Genomic DNA, 25,853 nt, shown 5'->3' with positions numbered 1-25,853 from the left:
ACAGATAAACCGCACCATCTGATTTTTATAAAAACTGAAATTAACTTATTATTCAGCAAATGAATGATCAATTTATTAGCTTCCCTTTGTAAAGTGCCGGTAGCTGCCCCCTTTGTTAAGTGATAGGTTGCAGTTCCAAAATGGTAGTTACGGCGTGATGAGTACTTTTCTACGCGTCCCATTTTGGAGCTCCAAAATTTAATAGTTTTGAAAATATAGTTCAATAATCAACGACTAAGATTCAGGCCCGGATCTACGATTTTTTCTGACCGGGGCAAAAATGCATGATGGCGCCCCCCCCCTCTAAGGTTTTTAGGAAACATAATTGCATATTCGGCACCGCGATTTCAACCCGAGATATTTTTTTCACTAATTCGAGGTCGTTGATTACGAATATGCAATTAGATTTTTCCTAAAATGAGTACTGAGTATACTTTGAGTGCAAAATTTCGAAGAAATTGGTCAACTTTGAGGAGGTGTAGCAGCCAGAAATAAAGCACTAGTCATATGCTGATTTTTTTGTGATAGATTGGTTCTTTGCGAATAGAAAAAACCACACTTCATTCATCTACCGCTAACAGTTTAGATTTTATAATTTTTTCCGCGAAGGTCCAAAATTTCCGATTTTCCATCGACCACAACTTGAAAACTTAATTTTAAAAAAATATCTGTTTGCATATTCGTGTTCTACGCCCTCGTATTAGTGTACAGTACGAATTTGGTTTTGATCGGAGACCAAAAATATTTTTCAAAAAATACATACAGTATGGAAAATTTGAAAAATTTTCGATCTCTACGATTTCCACCAATATTATTGTAATTACTAAATCGAGGGCGTAGATTATGAATAGAAACAGAATTTTGCTGAAAGGATTAGTTTTTAAGTTATGGTCCATAAAAAATCGGAAATTTTGGCCCCTAGTTCCAGATGAAATGGGGATAAGTCGGTAATTCCCCAGGCAACGAAATTACTGGCTCTATGCTTGCGACACATTGTAGACATATCCCATCTCTTAACCTATTTTACCCAAGTGTGGCGGTCATTCCTAGATGAATAATACATATTCAGTTAATTGATCCATCCCTCATTGATTTTGAAGATTTTTGGCATAGTGATGGTTTATCATGTTTCCATTCTACACTTTCGATTTTAGCTCTAGGAAATTAATTTTTTCCGAGAAACTAAAAAAAAAATTTCAACCTCTGGTTGATTTTGGCACCCCCTCAAGCTGACGCCCGGGGCAGGCGCCCCGATTGCCCCCCTCCTAGATCCGGGCCTGCTAAGATTAATATTATTGTCAGTGTTGTAGTAGTGATTTGTCTCTGTAAGATTGTCAACATTTAAGGCGAATACCTCGTGACTTGTTAAAAACTATTTTTGGGGATTGTTTCTATCAAGACTCCTGCAGTTCCTCGGGACCCCAGCAATACAACGACCAAGATCTGAACTGAGATTGGGTACATAGTCTCACTGTGCTTAGCCAAGATTACCGTCATTTTGGTTTAGAGGGGCTCCTAGCCGGGGTGATGTGATTACCAAGAAATGAATGAATGAAGTAATAGGTTGAACATTTCGATCCTATCGGCAGTCGATGTACTTTGTTGAAAAAGTTGTTTCGTAGCTGGGATGGAAAGGCTTTTTTGCAATTTTAGTTGTTTATACCCCATTCAAATTTATTTTAGCATTCGGTTGGCCATGGAAATTTGACACATTTCACTCTATATAGTACGAAAATGTGGGGTTATGACGCTTGTCAAAACCTTTTTGAGTTTTAAATCAACGCATGTTGCCCGTTCTACGTAAAAGTTTCTGTTATTACGTATTTAATCACAATGTCGAATCTCTTCGGAAAATATAAAATCGAAAATATGTGACATAATTGAAGTTTATACAAACTGATTGAAGGCATACCAAATCCAGTTATTTGCATGGAAAATACAAGAGATCGGTATATCATAATATGCACTAGCTTGAGGAGAGTTAAGGTTCGTTGGCTAAAGTTTCAATACGTTACATCAGTTGTAGATTTCAAAAATATTAACCTGAAGATGAAATGCATATGATGCAGTGGTTGGGAATGAGTATCTCCCGAAGGAGTTAACAGATAATTACAAGAATGTTAAATTCTTCAACAAAAATCATTTTGAATCAATATAAGTAGAAGGAATTAAAGGAAGTTTCAAGTCAAGATGAACTTCACCTTTGAACAAAAATTCCACAAGAATAAACAATTAACAGGACAACTGTCGCGTATTTGTGGCTGTTCATCTTAATACATTGATATAATAATAATAATAATTAAATTAGGTATTTATTGGTACCTTAAGACATTTACGATGTATAGGACAAGTCAAATAAAAAATAGAAAAATCAATTTTCGGGAACTTATTCATTCATCAAAAATCCTGTAGTAAACTTTCACATTAATTCACTCAAACATAAAATTCTCAAATGCCACCACTTTTTTGGGTCTCCCAATATGAGGAAATTCTTTGTCGTCCCTTTCATTCACAATCTTTCTGATTGTGGAGATATTCAGCTGAAATATAAGTCGTTTAGATTCAGATGAAACATTATATAAATTCTCTTACATTGAATATGTTCGCTACCGTCTGACGTATTGTGGATTTCAGAATATCAGGGTATAACTATTTGAATAAGCGGACCTGAATTCTAAATAGCGCTTCCTGAAACCCTGTTTCTTTTTTCAATCACTTTCGGCATTTTTGTAATAAAAATTGATATTTGTTGTGGCAACGGCGTTATGACATTAACGACATTTCATGAGTGCCAACCTTACTCCGTTCTAGACACAAAAACTTGAGAAAATTATTTCATGGCCAACCGACTGCTAAAATAAATGTGAATGGAGTATAGTTTGTTCAGGTAGAGTAAGTAGTGCTTTTAATTAACGACAGATGGCATCTTGTTTGTTTCAATAAGTACATTGACTTTATCAAACACAGTGGCGACAATTGGGCCCTAAGCCCCGCTCCCCCACCTTTTTCTTGCTAACTTTGAATTTATTTATAAGGACATTTCGGTTACCAGAACAGATAAATTAATATGTTTGGTGAATAAGCAAAGTTTCCTAATACTCCAAAATCGAATTTAAGATTATTTATGGAAACCCCAGTCCGCGTTCAACTCTCATGGTGAACACATGTGCTTATCATTCTGATTATTCATATTCGAAGATAAATTGCGATAATTTTCACACCAGTTGGAAATTTAAAAATCGAGACAATAATTACCGCTGACGCCGCGGAATGTGAGGAATTTCTTCAATCAGAAATGTCTCAAGTCGGCGGCACTTCCACTACTTGCGGAACTTCTGAAGAGGAAAAAGATAATAAGGAGGTTACAACAATGAAAAAACGTAAGAAGACAACAAAGGCAAGGACAAATGTGAAGAAGAAAAACGAAAACAAAACTCCAGAGATAACTTTCAAAGAACCACTTCTTTTAACAAACACACAAACAACAAACAATCCTGAACAAATGGATGTGGATAATAGATCCAATGTACCATCAACATCTACTGCTAATACAACAACACAAACTTCATTAACCAATCAACTAAAAAACAACCAGCCCAAAACTGCATACAAAAATTTTTCTCCAAGGATGAATGAAGTTAAAAACATGGAATATTCGCATCTGTTTTACATTATTCCCGAAAACAACAATATCGACAGAATACAAATGTCAAAAAGCTGGAGTTCCAAATTCCCAAATGCTGATGATGTTATATTGAAGACAAAACTAGGCTTTCTACTGAAATCAAATACGGAAAAGACAGCTCTCGAAAAAGCACTACATGAATTCAAAAATGAAAAGAAAATTGCCGACTTCAAAGAAACCAAGAATCAAACCCAGAAAAGGGAAAGAAAAGAGCCACAGCAAACATATTCCATAGTCATTGCAGCTGTGGAAAAAAGCATCAAAGATGAAGAAATTTCGCAACGGCTAAATACATTGGGAATACAACATCGATACTGCAAAAGAATAGTGTCAAGAACTTACGGTAGTCCCACAGGTTACATACGAATTATCACAGGAGATATTAAATCATTCGAAACACTTCTGAATAATGGACTATTTTATATGAACCGGCACTACATGGTATTTCCCAGTCATCCCCCTGATCCAACACCAGTTCCATGCAGTAAATGCCTACAGTTTGATCATACTACAGAAAACTGTAAAAGTCTACCAAAGTGCTCCAAATGCCAAGGAGCCCACAAAATGAACCAATGCACTTCCAATAACACCCCAAAATGTGTGGCCTGTAATGCAGAGGATCATTTGGCATGGTCCTTAAAGTGCCCCAAGCACCCCAAAAAACCTATAGAAGGCATCCCGAATGTTAACATCAAATCAATAAATAGAAAAACCAGGGAAATTGAGGACTTGGCAAAAAAAAGGACTAGAATTCATGCACCTATATCCATTCACGACGATATCATACATACATATTGTCGAAAGTTAAACAAACCCAAAAACTTGAACAGGAACGAGCTATTAATGAAAATGAAGAAAAGGTTCATCAACCAGTACAACATTGATACAACTGTGGTCTTTACCGGTAACAGATTCTACATTCTTATGTTCGACCTAGATGATACTGATGAGCCCTCTCCAACAGAACCCTTATACTCCAATGATAATATTCAAGTTCACATCGATGGTTAAATTACTTTACAGCAATATTAACAGCTACATCCCCAAAAAACACATAATTAATCACTTTATTGAGCAAAATGAAATATCTTGTGCCATGTTTGTAGAGGCAAAAATCCATGAGACGAGTTCAACAAATTACAGAAATTGGACAACAATTCAACGAATAGGACATGTGATACAGAACACAAGGGGTGGAAGCATAGTACAGTGTAGCCCTAACATCAAATGTGGCAAAGCAAATCCACCAGTGATCAATAACCCTTTAAACGAGGTGACGCATTTCACTATCCCTTTTAAAGAGGAAAAATTGCATATTTTCCTAACTTACATACATCCCACTGCCAAAATAGAGGAAACTATTTTCATAAAAGCGTCCCAGTACAAGTATGCCATTATTATTGGAGACTTCAATGTGAATAGAGCTAAGAACAAGCAGATCAATAGTTTTTTGGAAAGTGGGCAATTTTCCAAGGCTTTAACGGATGCAACGTTTTTGATGGGAAACGTTGAGAGTACTCCTGATTTAGTACTATTTTCCACCAACATTAAGCAAAATATCAAGAAAATACAATTGACACCTGATCTTGGTGCCAACCATTTAGCGATGATTTTGGAAATAGATATGAACATAGATCCAATGGAAACGAATATCAAACAAATATCAAATTATAAAAAATCCAACATTGATGAGATCAACAAAGAATTAGAAAAATTTATAGAAATAAATAAAAATAACCCAATAAACGAAAACCATGTTGAGTCTTTCAATAGCTTGCTATCAGAAACCATCAAAAAGCATACCCCAATGATCTCGATCCACCCATACATTCATGAACTTCCCCCATATATTATAAAGCTAATAAAACAAAAAAGAAAGATATATAGGGAATATTGCAGAAATAAACTTCCAGAAGTCAAAAAATCACTGAATGAGCTCAATAGAAATGTAAACAAAATGATTCAACAATATAAGGAGCACAAGTGGACAGAAGCCTGCGGCAGAATAAATGAATCTAAAGGGAAGACTTTCTATCATGAAATCAACAAGCTAACTAAATACAAAAAATACACACAAATTCCCACATTAATAGAAAATAACACTGAATACAAAACTGACCAGGAAAAGGTTGATTTGTTTGCTAGCCACTACAAGAACATATTCACATTTGACAAAGAAGGCAATTTCGATAGAAATACTTATGATGAAGTGAATGCTTGGTATGAGGAATTTTTCAAAAACAGTAATACAGTTGAGGCTGAAAAGATTGAAATAAATGAAGCAGACTACTACCTAATACTGCAGAAAACAAAAAATAGTGCACCTGGGCCAGACAACATACCATGGATCATAGTGAAAGCACTAAACGAAAAAATACACAAACATCTAATGAGTATTTATGAATACTGTCTGAATAACTCTATATTCCCAGAAATATGGAAAAAAGGTCTTATAATTAATATACACAAAACGAGTTCAGACTCGAGCAAGGTTACCAATTATAGGCCAATAACTTTGTTGCCCGTGCTGGGAAAGCTTTATGAGAAAATAATTAAATCCATACTGGAAAAACATTTAAACAAGTACATTCCCAATTACCAATTTGGCTTCAAGGAAAGGAATTCAACAAACCACCCACTAACAATATTGGTTTCAAATGTACAAAATGCTACTCTCAGTAAACTGAAAACTTCAGCATTGTGTTTGGACATACAAAAAGCATTCGACAGCATGTGGCACAAGGGACTACTTTTCAAACTGAACAAGATAAAATGCCCTGCTATCTTAATAAAACTCTGCAAGCAGTTTCTGGAAAACAGAAAGCTGACGGTCAAAATAAACAACTCATTTTCAACATCTTTCTCTCCACAGCAAGGAACACCACAAGGATCTCCACTTTCCACAACACTATACAAATTCTATGGTTATGACATCTACCCTAAGACCACAAAGAAAAAATACATATTGCAATTTGCGGACGACACAACGTTGATTGTTCACGAAAAATCTCTAGAGACTTGCATGCAAGCACTACAGCTTCTGGTAAATGACATTATCAAATGGTTCTTTAAATGGAGACTAACACCTAACCCAGCCAAATCACAACTCATAATCTTCGATCACATAATTTCTCAAGGATCCCCACATATAATCATTAATGGTACGTCTGTAACACCATCCCCATCAATAAAATACTTGGGAGTCCAAATCGATAACAGGTACAATTTCAACAGACACACAAAATTAATTAAAAAAAAGACCATATCTAGAGCGAAATATTTTGCAAAGCTAACCTATAAGAAACAGGGTATCAACATAAAGAGTGCCACAAAAATATATAAAACTATATGTCGACCCTTACTGGAATATGCCCATCCACTGTTTGCCAATTGCAAAGCCCCAGCAATTAAAAATCTGGAGGTAGCAGAAACGACAGCACTGAGGACCATCACTAGAATGAGGCACCCTAACAATGTTCTGCATAATCCCCCAAACCACCTGCTTTTCTCAGCAACAGGAATTGAGCCAATCAAGGAGAGGATCAATAGGCTAAATAAAAATTTTTATTCTAGATTGTTAGAGTTAGAAGAAGTGATCCCCCAATATCATAAAGATGTAAACATTTCAACTAGAAAACACCCAACAAAGACTCTAATAAACAAATTAAGTAATGTTTTATGTTAATATATAATGGTAACATTTTTATATATTAAAGTGTAAATTTATAGGCTGAAGGACCTCAGGTCGATGGCCAATTGCTTATATGCTTATATTTGCAATAAACGACTGTTACTACTACTACTACTACTATGGAAACCCTTTTCCATTAGTTATTCAACACGTGAAACATTCGCTTCAAAATTCAGAAATTTCACTAATACACCCTTCTTAACAAAGTAATCATTCGAATATGTGAAAGCCTGTGACGTAGAATGCCTTTACTGAAGTCTGGTAATTTTTGTTAATTCGACAACAGTGGAACCGATCAAGAAGATATCCACAGATGACATCAAATTGTTTCTGTAATCTGTGTCTATACCTTCTTAAAACCGATGACATTTTGTGTCATTGTTTGTTTTTCTCGTCAAATGTGATCCCAAACCTTAATAACGTGCGTTCAAAAAAATTCGTCGTCAAGTAGGCTATGGAATTTTGAACGTCGATATTTCTTCTCTAAACGTAATTCTTAGCTCGTGCTTTACTATTTTCCAGGTGAACTGTCATTTTATAATAGCATTTTGGGTTGTTGTTGAATTAAAATTATCAGCAAATTATAAAGATGGTTTTTACGGACGTGTGAAAGACTTTTACTATTGAATTCTACTACAAAATTGGAAAGAAAATTGAAGGAAAATGGAAATATTCTGTTCCGGCGACTTCATTGAAGCCTATGTTGCTGTTGATTATTAAGAATGAATTTTTCCATTGTACTATTTTGCGATGTGTTGACGAAACAGGTATGTTCAAACAAAAAAGGAAGTGGTATACCAAAAAAGAAAAGTTCAGTATCATACTGAACTGATGCATACTGACAGTGTATGCAGTATGTATCAGTCAAAGGCAAAATGTGGACCTACTTTCTTTTATGGAACTTCAATAGCAGAACGTTATGAAGGAGAAAGCATCATGCCTTTTTATAGCTGAATTGAATTTTAATAAATTGTCCAATAGCTATTTTCATGTAATTCAGTTCTTTTAGTTTAGTCATGGATTTTCAGTAATGACTGAATCAATTCAATATTTATAGAGAATTAATGAACATATTATTGAGAATCTTACTGTGATCTATTCATATGACTGAAGTAACTAGAACCTTCTTACAAAAAAACATACTACCACGATCAATTCAAGATTCATGTCTCTTACGTATGAAAATAGTGGACGGTTAAAATTTTTACGAAGAACTTTTCTAACCGCCTCAGATTGTTTGGATTCTTGTCATCTTACTCAATGAAAGAAATGCTTTTCGAACGTTGGGTGAAATTTACAGGTAACCTTTTCTGAAAAGTGCCTTTCCGTACAAAATTACGATATATAGGTTAATGTCATCATTGTTTACATTTTGGGAATTTTTTTGAACGCACGTTATTTATTACGTCTATGTTGATCAGAAAACTTTATTGACCCATAGACATAGAGACATGGACTGAGCAATGTCAGCATGAAATTGGCTTTTTTTATAGAAAGAGACAAATGATCCTCGGGCATTTACCTTCTCTTTTTTGTTCACATAGAGGTGAGTGTGGACCAATCAATATTCTAGAAAGAGACAACTGCATTCCCGACGTGCGTTTCTCTCTGTCACTTTTTTTGACCGTATTTCATGCATAGATAGAAAGGGAAGGCACAGTACATGTCTATATGTCTATGATTATTGACTCGATGGACGTTGCCGGATTGTGAAAATGACGTAGATAAGTTCATAAGAGAGCACCTCTGAAATCAGAATTTTTGTAAGTGAATACAGATAAAATGCAATTTGTTAAAATTCGAAAAAAAATATATTTCGATATATTTGAGTTATAAGGATTTTAATGACATATATTTTGAAATTTAGGAAAATACCCCATTATCATTGAAAATATTCAAGAGAATAGCTTGAAATTACATAATTATTCGAACACCCACAAATAGTTTCGAACGTGATACCGCAGAAACCCAGCAGGTTTTGTATAAATACAAATGTAAAAATATGAATACCATTAAATAATCAGACAGTTTATGAGAACTGCCGACCAGTTAACTGCCAGCAGTTAACAATCAGACAGAAATGTTCAATATCTTCAACAGAAGTTGAGTTATGTAATTCAATCTGAGTAAATGGACGATTTACAAATTAAAGAACATTTTCTGATCATGATTTTAATAGCATACATTATGAGAACCTTCTCATGCCGTTGTAACGGTAAAGCTTACTTCCTAGCCTTGAGCTTTTCTATCGAATATATTTCATCTAATTTGTCGAATAATTTCTTCTGTAAATCTATCGTGAGATTTTGTGCAGTAGTTTTATCTCCACTAGACTTTACGGTGTCACTATTCAACTCAGCTCGAGAATTAGATGGAATTTTTAAATTAACCTCAGCATTAATGTTATCAAATCATTTAATATTATGATTATTTGATACACATTAACACTATTTTGATATTACTTTTTTTGAGGAAATGCTCTTGTAAGTTTTGAATACTTGCCTGACTTCGGTTTCTTAGGAGATAGTTATTGGTTTATTCAATTTTGGCACTTTCCTAACTTTTATAGGTTGTGAAACTGAAAAGATTGTGGGCACAGCACTGGATTTCAAAATTCGCTTACCATCCACTGTGTTTTTCTACCACATTTCTGGGGCAAAATGAACCTAAAATTCATGCTTCGTTATTTAAGAACTGACAGAATAAAACTGAGATCTTACCTGGAACAAACAAGATGTTTCATAAACAAAAGGGTCGCCTAAGCGGGCGCATCGCAAGAATGAAATATTAATGGAAACAACAATTCCGAAGGAATTGTCGTTCCAATAATGTGAGTTAGTCATGAACTATCATAGGAAGTCCCAGAGAAGTCGAAAAATTCAAGTGCAACTGTAGACCGGTTTCGGGATCATTTTCCCTCGTCAGTACAGTTTTTTTTTTCGACTTCTCTGGGACTTCCTATGATAGTACATGACTAAGTCACATTATTGGAACGACAATTCCTTCGGAATTGTTGTTTCCATTAATATTTCAAGATGTTTCATGTTGCATTAAGAAACTTTTTTTTCAGATTTGCTGCAATCAATTGATGGACAACCTGGCATTAATCTATAAACAATTACGAGAATTTATATGGTTTGAATTAACCCACGGCTATAAAACAGTTTTCTAGAGCAAAAATGTTTGTTTCCGATATCTAAATTGCACTCACTAATAATCTTGTAATAACTTACAAAATTTCAGTAAAATGACTTCAATAACACGAAAATCGCGAGATTTCTATTGGCGAATCCAACTACCGATGAGGGCGCTGCGACTTGTCAACAAACATGGCGGCAAATGAGTAATGATCGTGAAAACTCTATTGTGAAAGCAATGTTATCGTAGATTTTATTCGATAATCGAGATATTTGTGAAGGTAGTGAATAATTATGGGATTGTTGATTGCGCTCGAGTTGCTCCAAAACGTTCCTGAACATGTTGGCGTCGTTTGATGAAGATTTTACTAGAACTTTTATGCAGAAAATTTCATTCTATCATCTCACTTACATGAATAATGTAATTTGTGGAAATAAATGAATGTAAATATTTGAGATAATTTATTTGGATGAAAACATATTATGCAGTTCAAAATGCCAACACAGAAATTATTTTACAGCAATTACAACCAACTCAACAAGACCGCCTGAAAATTGATTCTACAGTTGTAATTTCATTAACGAAATTTGAAATTGTTTGATTGTTCTTAGGTTATCGTCCATTTAGTTAGATGAAATGAAAGAATATTGGGATTCTTGGACTAATTTTATTTATTGTTCCTCAATACAACGCCGACGTTTCGAAACGACTTGTTTCTTTTTCAAGGCTAAAAATTTAAACACATTAAAATTTTCATTTGAGATCATTCGCACATATAATTACCTAGTATTCTGAACAATATCGTCGATATAGATTTAAGTTTGGTTTCATATTTCAAAGAGATCTAATTTTTGAAAAAACTTTTAATGTTGTTTCAGGAAGAAATGAAATGAAATGCTTGTCGAACGGTTTAATTATTGATCACTTTCAACTGCTAGCAAAATTCCAAGTCAAATCACCACTTTTCATTTGAAATGTTCCCACCATATCATTTCTTGAAGATTGCAAGACCTACTGGACTTGTGAGTAGTGAATTGTATGTGCATTACTATGCATGTACAACTTCAGTTATAACAGAAATTTAATCTCATATACTTTCTTCTGCTCAGGTTTCTCGGCACTATCAAAATCATGGAAATGAATATTCGCATTGCCTTTCTCAATCGTCCAACACTAGAAAATTCATCTAGAACAAAGATATCTCCTAACCTAAAATTATAGTGAAAATAGGTAAATAGTATCTCAACTGAATGACACTGATATAAATGCTCACTCAATTTTTTTAATACATATTTTTCTAGTCAGACATCCAAAAAATTTTCTGAATATAGTTCACTGGTAACCGAATATGAAATGAAAATATCTAACTCAAACAAGTTAAACTCTATTCATTACTCACTTTCTAGGTTAGTGTTTTGGCCGCTAGGCGGCGTTTAGATTTTTTGATTCGCCAATTGTAAACACGATGTGAACAAGGAAATTTTGCAAGAATATGGCGGGTTTCGTCACGTGAGACCGTCTAACCAATCAAAATGTGACACTCCATTGTCGCCATTGTGTTTGATAAAGTCACTGTACCAATAAGTATGTCTGCTGATCAAATACTTCTTGTGTCTGTTGTTTTAATTTTTAATATATGGAACAGTTTATGTCACTGATGCTGTCTCATCCTATTGATGATTTCATAGTGTCATGAATCCGTTGTATTTAAGTAAAGTAATGATTGATGTTACAATGTCTGGGAAGAATCTCTCATGTTTCAATTCTTTCTTCGTCCACATGCAATTCCAATTTATCTCAGTAAAACTCCTTTTTGTTTTTTTACTTGTAAATATACTTGTACATATACACAAAATATATTTGCTTCAATATGTGATTTTGGGAATTCCTTTATATTTTAAGCGAACTTAAGGATGCAGCACAATCCACTGTCTCGAATAAAAATTTCACCGCTGAACGGCAATAGACCGTCGCATCAAAGGTTGAACACACAGAACATAGCAGAAATAAGACTTGGCTTTTGAAAAAACACAAAAAATAAAAACAGTGACCTGTGTTTCCTGTCATATTTCTATTCCAATTTCCGTTTCACTGGAGATAGTAAGCTGAACTTAAATTAATTTCGAATGCTCGCTTCGCTGGTCACACCATGTTATGATGTTCTGAATGAAGAGCTAACAAAAGGTCGCAAATCTGTTAACCCCGCCTAATTTAGTCTCTGAAATGTCACCGGATGCCCTACCCGTGAAATATTGATTCTAATTCACCGTCCCATTGCCCTACCTCATCACGACTAAATATCCTACTTTAGAACATTGAACTCGAATAAGTTGTGTACATACTATACAGTTCTTTTGTGATATAATTACTGGTGGTAATTAAAGACATTACACAAGCGCAAATTTAGGATAGTGTACTTAGATCATCATATTTTTTGTTGTTTTGAACAGCAGGGTGGGCAAAATTTGTTATGAGAGAGAAAAAATGGTTGGCACGTTTCTGACCTCGATTTTCAAAATATGGATGATGACAAAAACCGTAGTCCTCTATTTTCTTTTGCTTTCAAGTTATAAATGAACACTCTATTTTCGTCTTTTTGAATTTGCGCCCCTATTTCGTGAAGTTTCAGTGATATCGAAAAACAATAGAACACATGTTACATTCTACAGACATTTTTTCATGTAGAATGCAGTGGCTTAATCAAAGATTTTTTCAGTCCATCACTTCAGTGATATAGTGGTATCTTTTATTTTTTTTTAATATATATTAACTTAATTAAACAATGCAATATAAACAAATAAATTGTTTATATTGCACTCGTATGATATCAACGTGTTTATGTTTGCTCTCCAGTAATATAAAGTTTTGGACAGCATATCGGTTTGAAAGAATTCTAAAAATTCGCTGATCGATCAAGAATTTCTTGTTCCGTCGTTTTCGCGGTTCCGAAGATTGGTTTTCACGGGTTTTATTTCGGGATTTTGATAATTATTTCTCCAATTTCAATTCGGAGTGTTGTGAAGTTATCGCCGCAAGCGAAGAATGCCCACCATCTGTGTGACCTGTGATAGTCCGTGCAATCGGGGTAAACCGGGTGTGAAATGTTTATTTAGCACTAAAGAGGTTCATTTTTCTTGCATTGGATTGTCCCCGGATGTCATCAAGTACTCCGGCAATGGAGGAATTAAGTGGCTTTGTGGAGAATGTACGGAGGGTACAAGGTTGTCCAACTCGAATAAGAGTATCGAAAGCAAGTTGGACAGAATTATGTCAGAACTGTCGTCTATTATGAAACAACAGAACGAATTTACTACAGCAATAAATTTTTATGGTAGTAAGATTGATGATTTCGAGAAAAAGCTAAAATCAGTAGAAACTCTTGAAAAAAAGATTTCAGCATCTGATTCAGAAGTTGTTAAACTTAAGCAGGAAAATAAAAAAATTAAAGAGGAAATAGGTATGCTTCAGCAGAGTATGAAGATGAGCGAGCTTGAGGTGGTCGGGGTTCCTGAGTCGAAGAGCGAAAACGTGGTGCAGATATTCAAGAATATAGCAGCCAAAATAAACTACCAGAGCGCAGACAATCATATAGAAAACGCTTATAGAGTGCACTTTTCGGCGAGGAATCGCGAAAAGCCTCGACCTATTGTTCTGAAGTTCAGGAATAGACTGGCGAAAAATGAGTTCTTGAGAGCTTATAGGCTAGGAGGAGGTCTCAAATGCAGCGAAATAGGATTCAAGGATGTTAATAACCCTGTTTATATTAATGAAAGTCTTACGTCCCAGAATCGAAAACTCTTGTACCTCTCAAAAAAATTCTCGAAAGAAAACAATTTCAAGTATTGCTGGGTACGTGAAGGAAGAATTTTGATAAGGAGGGACGATTCATCTAAAGTCTTGCATGTGACTTCTGAGGAGGACCTTCAGAGGCTAGACATCTGATGTGTGCTTCCTCTTCGTGCCTTTCCTTGTTTTCTTCCTCTGTATATAACTTATTAAATTTAACTAATGATTGATAACACTATCAGGCTCTATTATCAAAACTGTCGGGGTCTCCGAACGAAGACTCACGAATTCTTTACTGCATGCGCTAATAGTGATCATGATGTCATTTGCATAACGGAATCTTGGCTACAGCCGCATGTTAACTCCTCAGAACTGTTTTGTCTTGATAGTTTCAATGTATTTCGAAAGGACAGATGCGATTCTAACAGCCGAAAGAAGGAAGGCGGAGGCGTCCTTGTTGGTGTATCTAGGAAGTTTAAGGCCGAGTTGTTTTCTGATATTGCTAACACTACAATTGTGGAGGATCTATGGATACGGATGTCGATTTCGAAAGATGAAAAACTTTATATTTGTGCGTGCTATTTTCCGCCGGATATTAGTTGTGACGATGTTTTGAACTATCTCGACTCGGTCACTTCGTTCATGGATGATCATGGGGATGATACGTTTGTCTTTGTCGGTGATTTCAACCTCAGTGATTACGTGTGGTCGCCAGATAGTGCTGACGGTGATTTGAAGCCAAATGTCATAAGCAGAAGTCCGTACACAGGTTTTTCTGACTTTTGCTCCTACAACTCTCTGTCTCAGTTCAATGGCGTTCGTAACAGCAATGGAAAAATTTTGGACTTGGTTCTTGGGAGTACGAAATCCATTAGCGTATGTCGCAGCGACCTGCCTTTTATTGAGGAAGATCTGCATCATCCTGCGCTGGAAGCGGATATCAGATGTGAGTTTGACATGAGAAAGCCATTTAAATCTCGTTCTCTTTACAAGTACTTTAAAGCTGACTATGAATCAATTAAGGAAGATTTATCTAAAGTTTGCTGGGATGATATCTTGGTCAGTCAAGACATAAATGAATGCGTTGAAGTACTGTACTCGGTTTTGCATGATGTTATTGACAGAAACGTTCCCCAGAGATCGTCTAAAAATGAAAAATTCCCTGTTTGGTTTTCGAAGCAGACTATTAATTTGATTAGGGATAAGAGAAGGTTTCATGTCAAGTTCAAAAGATTCGGGGATACCAGGGATTATCAACGGTTTTCAGAGTTGAGATCTCAATGTAAGACAAATATAAAAGAAGACTACAATAGGCATATATCTACCATTGAAGACAACATAATTGGAAACCCCAGGAACTTTTGGTCCTTTGTGAGTTCATTCAGTAAAAATGAACAAATTCCGCATGTACTAGAGCACAACAACAAAACTCTCACCGATGACATTACAATAGTAAACGAGTTTAGTGGTTTCTTTTCATCTTTCTTTGAGGATCCTGATAAACCGGTCATTTACAAAAGGAAGAATAATAGTAACAATTCTGCTATATTTTTCAATGACATTTCTGAGGCGGAGATAGCGGCAAAAATAGCATCTTTGGATGTCAGCAAGAGCTCGGGTCCTGATTTGATTCCACCTTTTTTTATAAAATCCTGTGCTACCAGCCTGGTGAAACCTTTGCACATAATTTATAATCGATCCCTCAAAGAAGGAGTATTTCCCGACAGGTGGAAGATGGCCAAGGTGGTTCCAATACATAAATCTGGCAATAAGAAATATGTCAACAATTATAGACCTCTTTCCATTCTCGACCAGTTTGGCAAGGTGTTCGAATCCTTGGTGACAGACAGACTATTTCATTTGTCGAACAGTAGGATTTCTGGAAATCAACATGGTTTCTTCAGTGGTCGTTCAGTATTAACCAATTTGTCGCCATATGTTGATTACCTGTCAAAGTCAATGGACGATGGTTATCAAGTGGATGCTATTTATACAGATATGGCAAAGGCATTTGATAAGGTGCACCATGCCACTTTAATATCAATACTGGAGGATTTTGGGGTCACTGGATCACTTCTTCAGTGGATCGCATCTTACCTGGAGGGGAGAAGACAGTACGTGGTCGTTAATGGTCAATCATCTGAGCTGGTGGACGTCATGTCAGGAGTCCCGCAGGGTTCCCATCTTGGACCGCTCCTTTTTTTAATTTATTTCAATGATGTATCTGAATGCTTCCTTAATACCTTTCATAGCTTATATGCCGATGATTTGAAAATTTATAAAAAAATTGTGGATATTGGTGATGTTGTAGCCGTCCAGGAAGACCTAGATCGTTTATTCGTTTTCTGCTCAGAGAGATATTTCACGTTGAATGTGAAAAAATGTCAGCATATCACTTTCACGAGGAATCTAAATATTATCAAATCTTCTTTTTTTCTTGACGGGCTCGAGTTAGAAAGAGTAGATATTGTTAAAGATCTCGGGGTTTTATTGGATAAAAAATTGTCTTTCGAATTTCATATAGATGCGGTGGTTAGAAAGAGTTTCGGGATGCTCGGTTTTGTTTTAAGAATCACCAAAAATTTCAAGAACGCCCTCACATTAAAACACTATATATTTCTCTCGTAAGAAGCAGCTTGGAGTATGCTACCCAAATCTGGAATCCTCACTACCATAAGTATATTAACAGAATAGAACGTGTTCAAAAAAAGTTCTTCAAAAGCTTGAATTATAGATTTAATCCGAACAATTCACCTAGAGATTATGAAAGCACCTTAATTGAACACAAATTTTTGAGTCTGGAAGGAAGGAGGGCGCTGCTTGATGCTATGTTCTTGTACAAGATATTAAATAATTTTTTCAGTTATCCGTTAGCGTGTTCACTTACTATAAATGTACCACAGTATCCTGGTCGTATCAGAGGTTTGTTTTGGATCCCTAAATCTAGAACTAATCTTTATTATCATTCGATTTTCCCTAGAATAATGCGGTTTTACAACTGGCATATTAATGATCTTGACCTTTTCAATCTTAGTCTGGGTACATTCAAAAAAAGGCTGTCGACATATCTGTTCGGAAATTACATGTCTTGATTCCGAAAATGATTGATTTTGGCTCTTCTTACTTTTGTTTGATGTGCAGTTTTTTTTTTTCTAAATTGTCTGTTCGTAGTTGGCTCGATGCTTTGTATAAGTTTTTTTTTAACGTTTTTTATCATAGAGTGTGAAATTATTTCATAAATTGTAATCATTGTGAACCTCTGTTATTGGATTTTCTGTTGAGGTTCCTGTTGTAGAAATAAATAAATAAATAAATAAATAAATAAATAAACTCTATGTTATTTTTACATATTTCAGTCCCACATTTTTTCTGATTCAGAATATATAATATAGATACGTCGTATTTTCATTTATCTTCCAATAAAACTACTGAAAAACTAGTTATCTATGCGACCGATCGAGCAATTCGAGAAGTCCCTAGAGGGCATATTAGAGTTGTGACATTTTGAGTGAATCACATTGAAATCGTTCCCTTTTATCTGTTGAAGAAAGTGTAGAGCTGGTGGAAGCAGGAGTTGTAGTGCATACTACTTCAACTCTGTAACGATCATAATTTTTCTGCAACCTTCACAATTCATCTCTTCTCAATTTCTCAAATTCACCAGCTAGATACCTACTACGAAAATCAATGCGACCTACAAATAAAATAATTATTTGGGTAGCTGCTGAACACTTCTATGTTCGATTGCACTTGACAATAATGCATTAATAGGAACTCAACCATTAATAGGGTTCATTAACGCCTAATTTCGTGTACGTTAAACAGTGCTACCATTAAGAGGTCGGCGGAAAAAAACACTTTTCCTGAGATAATAACATTAGACTATTGGACCATTCATTTTTGTCGTTATAGATAACATTTTGTTATCATTTCCATTATGACAAGTGAAATTTTCGTATAACACGACACACACATATTTTTCATGTGCCGTGTGAAATTTATCATTTTCCTTTCGTAAGTACGATAATAAAAGTATTTTAAAAAGCACCAATTAAGATTGGAAAATTTGTTCCTATAGTGCCCATTCGTCTCGCCATTCGTTCAATTTACTAACATAAAAATATAAGTTACACAATAAAACAAAGCTGCACAACTCAATGTTTCTTGTATACAGTATCCATAAATATTCAAATCACAAGTCATATAAGTCTAAAATGTCATAAATTTAACTAACAGTTTGATTTCCAATCGCAACAGAATGAAAAATTTGTTAGGTACTCTAACAGTTAATCAACTTTGCCAAGTTCCATAAGCATGAAAATATAATAATTAGGTATGCAATGAAAACAGTCGATAAAATTATTAATATTTATTATAATTAAATAAGGTATGTAGAGAAAATAATTTACAAAATATACGATTTTTTCACAACACAAACAATATTCCGCCCAACTTCACAATATGGACTAGGAATAATAGGATATTGTGAATTAGTGATTTATATTTCGAAGGGGCATTCTCTAGTTTGTTTCAGCCACTTCCATATGTGTAAATTCATCTATGGAGTCTTTTGAGGTTGTCCATGATTCGACAGTTGAAAATTCTATTTTATGAAGGGTAGCTCTGAGAATCTGAAATTGATAATTACCAAATTAATTTAGGTATCTACAATAAAAAATCATGTTGAAGAATGTGTGGAGTTGGTGGAAGCTTAAGTTGTAGTGTAATGGTTTCTCTCGAATGATCGTCATTTTTCTGCAACCTATAAAATTAATGAGGAAGAAGAAATTATTGGGTATATTGGACACTGTTTGATTTCTATTGTTTATTTCGTGACAATGCCGACGTTTCGAAACAAATTCGTTTATTTTTCAAGGCTAAAAATAAATATATTATAAGATATACAATATGACATAACATGAAAATAAATTACCTAGTTACGATAAACAATATTGTACGCTTCTTAAAAACATCTTAAGATTCTTAAGGAAATGAAAAATTTTATAGAGCAGGTACAAAATGCAAACATCTATCTTATTTGATATTATTTCCACATTTTTGACAATGGCACCAACAATAAGCTAACAAAATATTGATCACGAATGAACTTAACACTATTGACGAGGCCAGCCATTACTTATTACTTTCTAAGTACATTATTATAAATCGTGCTTAGGTGTTGAACATCTTCTCTATGATTAACGGTGTAATTTCTTTTTATGTGAATCATCTCGCTTATAATTCGTCGATAACCAACCTCTTCTCTATCAAGAATTCGTACATTTTCAAAATCAAATTTGTGGCCCATAGTCATTTGATATGAAGTTGACGCCATTTTGTTGTAAATTGCAATATTTTCACTGTCATATTTATGTTGTTTTATTCTATCGCGTAAATACTGTTTTGTTTGGCCAATATAACACTTTTTACAATTGGCACAGGGTATCTTGTATATCACTCCCGATTCTTAACCCTCTAATACCCCAGTCCGCCTTGAGACTGGTTGCATATAAGTGGATACAAAATTATTCTGCCCATGTCCGCCTTCAGTATAGGTTCATTTTGTGAGTATACAGGTGTTGTGTAAATCAGTTAACTATTTGCGAAAAAAAGATGTAGTTTACATAAGCTAATTTGAAGCTATACGGAAATGATTTTATAAAAGAAAAAAAACTTGGGCATTAGAGGGTTAATTATAAGGTGTTTTACGCGATAGAATAAAACAACATAAATATGACAGTGAAAATATTGCAAATTACAACAAAACGGCGTTAACTTTACATCAGAGACAAGAGAAAAGAGAGACTGCCGAATAGATAGGCAACACGGGGGACACGTTTTTAGAATTAGGTTAAGAATTTTTGGAATCCCGTCGGAAATGGCGCTAGTGTTTGGTGGCCAGTTCAAGAACTAGTGGATGTGGATGAAAGAAATCTGTAATCTATGACAGAACTCAAGTCAGCTGATTTCCGTCATTCCGTCTGAGTTTGTTTTGTTTTTTGTTTAATGCAAAAAGTTAGAGTATTTCGAGATTTTTGTTTATTCCCCGAAAAAGAAATTGTTTGCTTTCGAACACATGGTGAGTTTTTGTATATATTTCTATTTCTATAATCAATTAAAATTATGTATTGCTTGATTTTACAAAATTGCGAAATATTATTCATTTTTTGGATACCAAAATATAGAACATTTTTTCAGATCCCATGCCCAGAAGAAACAAGAAAGACTCAAATGGCTTTCAAGTCTGGATGGCTTTAAACAATAAATGCCACACAAAAGTTGTAGGGACCAGGGATTCAAGTTTTTGAGAACTAGAAGTCTCAATCTAGGGGATCCTCCAGGAAATATGTTTGCTGCTTTTCGAACTGTTATTATTACAACATATAAAACTGCAATAATTTGATATTTGACCATTTCTAAATCGAACAAGAGTTATGAAAATGATGAGAATGGCATATTGTACCGCCATTTGGACATATTGCATCGATAACCCCTAAGTTGAAATTATTTTTAAAGTCGCATGTAACATTTTTCTGGTTTACATATGAAGAACATGTGGACTCGGTTGTTCATGATTAATTGGATTATGGTATGTATTTCTCTAATAATTGTAAAAAAGTATTACGATAATATACAATATGATATGACCACATAGAAATAAAGCCTGAATCCATCAATTTCAGTTATTCATGTAAATCAAAGTTCAGTTTTTGTGTTTAGTTTGGCCCATATTATTTATCCATTCAACCCTTTAAAAGATCAGTTCCTTTATATAATGTATCCTGTACAATATTGTAATTATAGTTGTTATTGTCAAATATTTCTATTATATATTCATTTCGGTTAAATTTCTGTATATTCTTTCTATACAAATGTAATTTTCTAATATTTTCCTGAATATATATTTATTTCAGTTGATTTTCTATTTTATTACACTATTTCATGATTCGTCTAAAAATCTATAATTACCAATTTCGAAAAATACACTCCATCGACTCTCTCTACTCCTATCGTTCTTTTAATCGAATCTTTCCCACTAAACTCGATAAAAAGAACAATAGGAGTAGAGAGAGGCGACGGAGTGTATTTTTCGAACTTGGTAAATATTTCAAAAACGAGGCCGTTATTTGAATTTCCCGCGCAAATTTTTTCGGATTAGTTTCTCCAGTAGCCAAGGGGGGCGCCACAAAACGTGTCGCCCATGAATAACACTGAATTGACTACTCTCCTCTTTCCCTTTCTCTATGCTTTACATCAAATGACTATGGGCCACAAATTTGATTTTGAAAATGTACAAATTCTTGATAGAGAAGAGGTTGGTTATAGACGTAATATGAGCGAGATGATTTACATAAAAAGAAATTACACCGTTAATCATAGAGAAGATGATTTATAATAATGTACTTAGAAAGAAATAAGTAATGGCTGGCCTCGTCAAAAGTGTTAAGTCCATTCGTGATCAATATTTTGTAAGCTGACCAATATGAGAATGTGTTTTATTTTTTTAACCGGAAACGGTGCCTCGTACAGCAGAAAGTCAAGAGACCGAATTAGCTCCAAATCAAATAAGGATTTGAATAGTAATTTTTATTGTCGGAAAAACCAGTGGGGTATAATTTTTTTATCTGAAAATATTCAGTCCCGCTGCAGTAAGGACGCCACTAGTAGAATAGAAAAGATATTATATTATGCAAAAAAAGATCCTTGACGCTCAAAACCTATGTCTCAAATTTCATAAAAACATTTCAAGCAGTGTGAAAGTTATTAATAAAAAACATTTTTTTTTCTATAATTTTAACACCCCGTATCTCGGAGAGGAAACATTTCTCGACATATGTTTATATGAAAAACTAGGGCTTATTTTTGATGTACAATGCGTGGTTAAAATTTCTTGGTTACGATCTGGACCCTCCTCTATATTGCGGTGTGACATTTCAGAGTATAAGCCCCTTTTTTTTTAAATCATAAGTTAATCAGCGTGTCTAGTGAACAGTGAACCGATTCACTGTGTACCTTATACGTCCCTGGTTCACGATTTCTTGAAAAATGAAGAAATGTTGAACATCAACAATATTTCCGTTTGTTTTAGGATGCTAAGACCAAAAAACAAGGAATGGAAAGAAGGAAACCACAAAAAAGGACATGATCTCGGCTGATATCCCCATTAGAGCGGCGGCAAGCACCTGTCAAATTCTTCATGCTAAAAACTATTATTACTCACCTATGTTATGTTTATTTTTTGTTTTTCACGATTTTTTGAATCAAGACTTTTTGTTGTACCACCAGAACACTAGTTGTTAATTGTCCAAAGAGGTTTGTGAAATAACTTTGAGTTTTTCGTTAAAAATTTATTTTATAGTTAGTCTTATAAAATAAAAAATTGATTATTTATCAGTGATTAGTGAGTATTAGTGATAATTAGTGATTAGTGATCACCTAGGCACCCTAAGCCAATGTATATGCAAACTCATCAAAAGTTGAGTGTATAAGTACGTAGTTAATTAGTTAAATTTTTTCTACCTTCCCCATCATGAAAAAGTAGTGTGGGCGCGACTACCATTAAAAACTGATGAATTGAAACGTTAACTTTTACTTTTATGGCAGCACTTCAAATCTCTCTTATTAGTACGACGATTCTGTGGTGGGCTTCCATAGTTCATTGGATCTTTCTTGTGACACAGAAGATTAAAATTCGGTTATTCATTATCCGTATCAGGGTCTTCACAATCCGGAGTTTCCCAAGGTTGAAAGCTTAGCTTTTAACTTATGTATCTATAGAAATTGCATAATACCCAAAAGGTGAAGTTACAAAATGCTTGTATGTCAATGATCTCGCTATATTATGCCCTGAATCTTGGTAAAACTCATGTTATTCAGCCTCTCAATTCTTGAAGGGCGTTGATGGAAATGGAAATATAATATATCGAATGAGTCTTTGCCTAGTAATTATATTTAAACAGTTGATTCTTGAGGCCTTTATAAAAAGATACTATTTCAAGTTTTCATAATGAGCTTTTCCACCTCTGGAAAAAACAAAATAAGTACACATCTGTGGACTGTGGATCTTTTAAACAGAATTGCTTTCAGCCAAAGTACCCAATTTTTCGAATTTGACAAATATTTTTTTTACTCGAAAATGGCGCATAATACGAGTATATGAAGATGGTAAAAGGAAAATAGATTTCTTTTGATCTCATGAATCTCATGATACTTCTATTGAAATATATGTAGAAATTAAAGACTCACCCTGTATAAAAATGAACTCTACTATAACAAACGTGAAGTAACCATTTGTTTCAACGGAGAAATAGTATTCAGGTCAATGATATGCGAGAAGTCCCTTGATACGGATCTGCTTTCAGTTTGAAGAAATGAAGAGATTCGGTATGGAATTATTAATTAATCTACGCCTGCCCACAAACCTGTTGAACTTTTTGAACATGTTCATTAATTATTTTCTACCTGATTCGCATATTGTGCAGAGGGTGTATCTACTGACATAAATCATTGAAATATATTACCTTCTTCTTTGGTGAAGTGTACGAGTGAACTTTTCTATACATTCCACAATGTTCAGTAAAATTTTTTTAGGATATATATAACCTTTGGTTAACTCACAGATAGTGGTTAACAAACCATCACTAGTTACGACTGATTGTGAAACTGGGCTTGAGTGTACCAGTTAGTGGTGAGCTTTTATTCTTCTATACGTCTAAAAAAGGCAATGATCCCTCACTTTCAACATCTACTCTTAATTGGATCCTTTCATGATAACGGTCGAAGAACATGACAGTTTCGTAAAGCGTATCTTTCGTTAAAACCATGATGGAATGATGATGGAATCGTCAAAATAAAATTTGACGTATGTAGTATAAAAAAAGGATAACTGGCTCATTACCGTTGACCACCAAGAAATTCCTTCGAAGGCCGCGGCGGCGTGAGTGGGACTCGCAATACAATCCATAGTCGTGCCAGAGTCAATTTTCCGGCAACTTTTATTGTTGGATATTTCTGAGCTTATTCACCATTTGGTAACTTTAATTAATTCATGTGGCCGATACCACGAAAATCTGAAGTGAAAAACTGAATAACACACTTATATGAGTTATTTAACCCACTGGTTTCGCTATCACACTAGCATCTGAAGGTGAAGGTTCACTCTAAACCACCTGAACCGCTGTGATACTAAAATACATGTAGGTGGAAGTTCAATAACTCATGTTAGTGAGAATCTCGTTATTCCGATATTTTCTTCATATTTCATTGTAGGCCTAAGGAGGATCCAAATATATGATCGAAATGTTGGCAGTTCATTGGGAATTATGCTTTTTTCTCATTACCATCTGCTAGCCAGTATATTGAAGCGTCAAATGGGAAAAAGTTGTGTGAATCTTCAATCTTTGGTTTTGTCAACTTTTAACTATCGCGATCGCTTACAAACTATGTGTGAAATATAACATGCTTAAAATGTATGTTGTTGGCTCCTTCGATACGAAAGAATAAATCCATTGTTGGATTCCACGAACTCTATAGGTGTTCAATAATATTCGAATCATGAATCCTAAACATTTGTCTGTCCTACTTTTCAAATCGTTGAACACCGTACATTCCTATAAAGCGTCGCAGATTATCAAACCCCTGTATCACTTTATTGCTTCCAGATGTTAACAGCGTACCAAATTAGATAGATAAACATTTATATGCTCGGAAAATTCAGGACGGTTTCAACCCAATTAGTGTACCTCTCTTCTTAACAGCCAATTCCATATTCTCTAATCAATCGTTCAACGTTATATTCCCAGACACATATAAAAAGAACCTATCGTTGGGTTACTCTCTAATGTATAAGATATGGCTCGAATTGTACAGATGATTCGAACGCGTGGGATCGAATGGATCGGAATGATGGGATAGAAGAGGAAACAAAAATGGGATTTTTTTATTCTGTTATAGAGATGAATATTTTCGTGAATTTTAAAATCTTTCAAAATACCTTTTTAAATGGTTAATATAAAAACACCTGATATTCTCAACATTTGCGGTTCATCTATCATCACAAATGATGAACATAATATAATAATATAATGTTAAATAGTAATGCATAAACTTTTATATGCTCTTCCATACAAGAACTTAAAAATAAAGAATCAATGAACACCTATTTTGGAACCGACCATTATAATCAATTTATTTCGATTAGAGAGCAGAAGCTTATCTAGTCTGAATTGATAATCCAATTTTCAATTCTCTGTATACCTCTTATAGAGCATGAAACGAAAAATTATAATGGATTTTATCGATCACCGCAATATTATACACTCATTAAAGTGTCGCATTTCTACAGTATCTACATAAGAGTCCAAGAAACGTGAAAAAAAAGGGTCCGAAAAATATTTTGAATATTACAGAATTGTGTGTTTCTATCCGCATATCTTGGCATTCAGCTGAAGAGTTTGGCAATGACGCTGAACGTATCTAAGCATCCATTCTAAAATATCCACTTATTACATTTGCTTACTTTCGCTCTTCACTTGCTGCCCTGAAAGAAAGGGA

General features: G+C 34.5%; 1 protein-coding gene and 1 long non-coding RNA gene across 3 annotated transcripts in view; one reads left to right on the top strand and one right to left on the bottom strand.

The window, feature by feature from the left end:
* LOC123306524 (thrombospondin type-1 domain-containing protein 4-like) overlaps window positions 1–25,853 on the bottom strand; it is a 728,470-nt gene that overhangs the window by 585,489 nt on the left and 117,128 nt on the right. The window lies entirely within an intron of this gene.
* On the top strand, window positions 20,089–21,218 carry LOC123306531. Its single transcript, XR_006536923.1, has 2 exons — window positions 20,089–20,379; window positions 20,499–21,218. It is a non-coding gene; the product is annotated as an uncharacterized LOC123306531 (long non-coding RNA).

The sequence above is a fragment of the Coccinella septempunctata genome, chromosome 2 (assembly GCF_907165205.1).
Source record: "Coccinella septempunctata chromosome 2, icCocSept1.1, whole genome shotgun sequence".
Taxonomy (NCBI): Eukaryota; Metazoa; Arthropoda; class Insecta; order Coleoptera; family Coccinellidae; genus Coccinella; species Coccinella septempunctata.
The sequence above is the reverse complement of the archived record's forward strand: the minus strand, read 5'-3'. Positions and strand labels throughout refer to the sequence as shown.